We start from the raw sequence: 5,303 nt of genomic DNA on the forward strand, positions 1-5,303 counted from the left end.
TTCGACACTGACCCGCAGGGGTGCGTACCACTATCGGAGTGTTCATGGGCTCGCATCGAATGTCGTGTGCATATGCAAAATTTTCTGACATGAATGAATGCGATGCTCCTGAATCAAATAAAACAGATGCTGGTACTGAATTAACAAGGAGAGTACCCATCACAGTAGCAGGCTGGTCTTGAGCTTCATTCAGATCAACATGATTAGCCTGACCACGACCATAAGGTCTGGCATTGTTGTTGTGGAGCTGGTTGTTACGGCCAGTTGAAGGCAAAGCCAGCTGGTTCCTTTTTTGATTGCACTCTTTGGCAAGGTGACCTGAGCGGCCACATTTGAAGCACATACCATCATTGGGATCGGGAGCAGAAGCTTGGGGTGGTACAACCCGAAGGGGCTGCCTCTGCGGTGGAGGAGGCAGACGAGGTGCGGCATAGGTCTGTCTTGGTGCAGGTGCAGCTGGACGACACATGCTGTGGGGAATCCATATCCGACGCTTCTGTGTTGACGGGCCCGAAGATGAGCCGGCGTCACGGCTGCGCCTAAGGGATCCCTGGTGTTCCTGAAGACCAGTCTCAACCTGAATAGCCTTGTTCACCAAGGTGGCGAAGTCGGCAAAGTCATGAGCGAGCAGTGCCAGCTTAATATCAGGGTGAAGTCCATCACGGAACTTTTCTTGCCTACGAGCATCAGTTGCAATGTCTTCTTCAGCATAACGAGACAAGTCCAGAAATTCCCGCTGATAAGCATCTACAGTATTGTTGCCTTGGGTGAGGTTGCAGAAATCTCGCTTCTTCCTGTCCATGATTCCTTGAGGAATGAAGCGGGCACGGAAGGCAGCTTGGAAATCCGGCCAAGTGATGACTGTTCCAGTAGGCAGGGTACGCCTGTGGCTGTCCTACCATTGAGCAGTGTGACCCTTCAGAAAGAAAGATGCAAAGGTGACATAGCTAGCAAGGGCCACACTAGCGGACTCCATTTCATATGTGATGTCGCGGAGCCAGTCATCAGCATCAAGGGGTTGAGTTGAGCTGCGGTAAATAGTTGGGTTGAGACGCATGAAGCCCTGCAGAGTTCCTGGGGTTGACTGTTGATCCATGTTCGGACGAGGAAACTGAGCCATCATTCCCTCCATGAACTGGCGGTTCAACTCAAATTGTTGCATCATTCCAGCAAAGAATTCGGGCGGTGGTGGATCGTGGGCACCACGGCAACGACCAGCGGGTCTAACCATCCTGCTAACAAGTAACAGGGGGTAGTTCATCATTGAGCATTTGTAAAAACAAGGATCATTCATGATGAAACATGCATAATGAAAGAGGTACGATGGATACCACTTTGTTGTCATCACGACGGTGTGTGTACTATCCAGAACACTATTCTAAGGAAAACTATGGCTTATCCAGCTTTGGGGTGGATGTGGTCACGGGATCCTAATGTTAGAGTTAGTAAAACCATTTTAACCCGAATAGAAGAGAGATCAGATTCCCAGAGTATAGACGAGGAATAAAAGATCCTAATACCACCCATATGACGACGTGGGCCCGTAAGCCACACAGCCATGTTAGTAAATTTTTTTGTAGTGACTAGACTCGACTTCGGCCAAGGAGTTGGAAAGGGGCTACCTACAGGCAGTCGGCTCTGATACCAACTTGTGACACCCTCGATTCAATTGTACACTAATCATACACGCAAATGTGTACGATCAAGATCAAGGACTCACGGGAAGATATCACAACACAACTCTAGACACAAATGAAAATAATACAAGCTTTATATTACAAGCCAGGGGCCTCGAGGGCTCGAATACATAAGCTTAAAAACACAAGAGTCAGCGGAAGCAACAATATCTGAGTATAGACATAAGTTACACAAGTTTTCCTTAAGAAGGCTAGCACAAAAACAACAACGATCGAAAAGGCAAGACCTCCCGCCTGGGAGCCTCCTAACTACTCCAAATCGTCAGCGGCCATCACATAGTAGTTGGCACCCCGGGGTAGTAGTAATCATCAGTGGTGTCGTCTGGCTCCTGGAATCCGTCATCTGGTCGCAACAATCGGGTATGGAGGAAAAGAAATAGCAAAGCAACCGTGAGTACTCATCCAAAGTACTCGCAAGACTTACATAAGATCTAAACTAAGTATGCATCTGTATCAAAGGAATGGGTTGTATCTGTGGACTAAACTGCAGAATGCCAGAAGAGAAGGGGAAAGCCTAGCCTATCGAAGACTAGCGTCTTCAAGCATCTTGCAGCATATAGAAGAGTACAAATCAACATAATGTAAGTAGTAGAGTTATCAACCTCGGCCAGAGATCCTTTCTCGACTCCCTGCGAGAAAGAAATCCCAGAGCCATACTATCCAATTCTCATCACAATCCATTTCTCATCACAATCCATTTCTCATCACAAGTATCCAGTTCTAGTTGTATCGATCGGGATACAACTCCAAATGTCCGTTACCGTAGGACAGGCTATCGATAGATGTTTTCTTCCCTGCAGGGGTGCACCAACTTACCCACCATGCTCGATTAACTCCGGCCGGACACACTTTCCTGGGTCATGCCCGACCTCGGCCAAACAATACGCCGCAACCCGACCTAGGCTTAATAGAGAGGCCAGCACACCGGACTAAACCTATGCCCCTAGGGGTCATGGGCCATCTCCCCGGAAACTCCTGCACGTTGCGTGGGCGGCCGGTGAGCAGACCTAGCTACTTCCTTCAACAAGGTAGGTGCTTACCAGTCCAACCCGGCGCGCCCCGCTCAGTCGCTGACATCTATTAAGCTTCGACTGATGTATACGACACAGAACACCCATACTATGCCCACGTGATGGTTAGTGCTATCAGGCCAGAGGCCCCTCAGATCAAATATCCAAATCGTAGTGGATTAGGAACGCGTGGTAATGAGCAGAGACTCACGATCGATGTGACCCCGTCGCCCCGTCTCGAGTACTTGCGGCAAGGGCTAAGAATGCCCGGCCACGCCTCGTAAGTATCCCGCGGGCACCTTACAGGTCAACCCGACTCCACATCACTCGCTATTAGGCTCGCGCGGGTACCCCTCAGGGCCGACCCGTCATAGTAACTGTGTGTCTAACACCAAAGGGAATACCCGAGGAATCACCCCCGGTGAATTCCACTCGATGTTGTCATCAAGGTGAACGTAAGAGGATCCACCCTCGAGGTTCACACTTGAGGGGTTGCACGACAGAGCCGTATCGGAAGTAGTTAAGGAGGAAATCACCCTCGATGACCACGACCGGATAGCTACACTACAGAGATCTCAACAAGAGTGATGTAAGAGGTTCCACCCTCGGCACTCGATGGTAACTCTGCAGAGTCGAACAACTAAGGGGGGGTGATGTGCGGTGTTGGGGCTTGGACGTCGATCACGTTGATCGAGTCATCGAACATAAAGCGGGGCAACTGGGACAAGGTGGGGGTCACTGATGGATCACTAACCAACCTATACTAAGCAGTTTAGGATAAGCAGATAAGGTATGAAAGCAGGTAACAACAACAGGCTATGCATCAGAGTAGGATTATACAGAAATCAGTAGCAGTTCTAATGCAAGCATGAGAGGGAAAGAAATAGGCGATATCGGAATGCTCAAGGGGGTTTTGCTTGCCTGGTTGCTCAGACAAGAAGGAGGGGTCGTCAGTGACATAGTCGATCACAGCGGCATCATCGGTCTCGGGGTCTACTAGAGAGAAGAGGGGGAAGAAACAGTAAATACAGAGCAATCAATGCATCACAAGGCATAACATGACGACAGGAAGAGCTAGGGTTGCCCTAACGTAGTACTACACGTTGCATACGGAGGGGATAAACATCCGAGGATGAATTCCTGGCGTTAGGCGGATTCCGGACAAAGGGAAAGAGGGGGAAAGTTCCAAGTTCAGCATGCTAGGGGCATGTGACAGATGAACGGGCAGCGTATTCGGATTCGTTGGATTTTTCTGAGCAACTTTCATATAGAAAACATTTTCATCCGAGCTACGGTTTAAAAGTTACGGATTTTCGAAGTTTAAACCAATTTCTGAATTATTTTAAAAGAAGAAAAGGTTTATTGCGTCAGCAGTGATGTCAGCACTGCATCAGCTCTGCTAACCAGTCAAACTGACAGGTGGGACCCACCTGTCAGCCTCTCTGTCTAACAGAGGCTTAACTAAACTAATAGGGTTAGTTAGGGGGCGTGGGCCCCAGCAGTTAGTGACTAGTTAGTACTAATTAACTAACTAATTTAACTAACGTTTTAATTAATCGTTTTATTTATTTAAAAAAAACGTTTTACTCACGGGACCCACATGTCAGCGAGCCAGAGCTGCCACGTGGGCAGTTGACTTGGTCAACTAGGCCCACGAGGGCCCAACGGTCAGCGGCCCAACGCGTGGGGCCCACGGCCACGCTGGCGCCACGTCGGACGCGTCGCCGGAGCTGCTCCGGTGACCCAAAGCACGGTGGCGCGCGGCGGAGCAGCCCGGAAAGGCGCTAGAGGGCACCATTTGTCGCACGGTTGGCTGCGTTCGGATGAGTCCTCGCCCGCGAGTCGAACGGTGGTGCTGGCTTCGCCGGAGTTGGCCGGGAACGACGCTGGCGACGAGTGGACGCGGTGGTGCCGTTCGGGAGCGCGTCGGGAAAAGCCTACAGGCGGTTAAAATGAGCGCTGTGACGCGCGTTCGAACGAGGGAAGCCACACGCATCCAACGCCGGCGGTCCCGCGTGCTGGGATGGCCTAGAGCCACGACAGCGCTGACCAGAGCGACGCCGGAGTTCGGGCGTCGATGGAGTCGAGCGTCCAGGGCACGCCAAGGGTGGCGGAGGGGCGCGTTGAGCAGCTAGGAGCTCCAGGAGCTCGGTGGTGGCGTTAGCGCGGCGCGAGGGGCATCAGGTCGACGACAATGAGCTCAAGGGCGGAGCTTGGCTCGGCCATGGCGGGTCCAGCCGCTCCGGGAGCGTACGGGAGCAAAAGAGAGCGGGGAGGAGCGTAGCACATAGTGAGCCTGCAGATGTGCATCAGTGGGCTCGGGGAAGGCGCGAGGTGGCCGAATTCAACACCGGCGTCTGTCAGAGCGGAGGAGGAAGAAGAGGTAGCCGCGCTCGTTGTGGGGGCTCCTGGCTTGGTACGGTGGTCGAGGGAGATGCCGCGGGGCACGACGGCGCTCGGGGACTCGTCGGAGAGGGACGGGGACAGTGGTGGCCGTTGGCCACGTCGGAGCAAGGTGGACGACGACAGGCGCGTTCGGGCGTGGATGGGGAACCGGGGGAGAGGAAGCGAGCAGGGGCTCGTGTGGGGAGAGGGA

This window comes from Triticum dicoccoides, chromosome 7A (genome assembly GCF_002162155.2).
Source record: "Triticum dicoccoides isolate Atlit2015 ecotype Zavitan chromosome 7A, WEW_v2.0, whole genome shotgun sequence".
Taxonomy (NCBI): Eukaryota; Viridiplantae; Streptophyta; class Magnoliopsida; order Poales; family Poaceae; genus Triticum; species Triticum dicoccoides.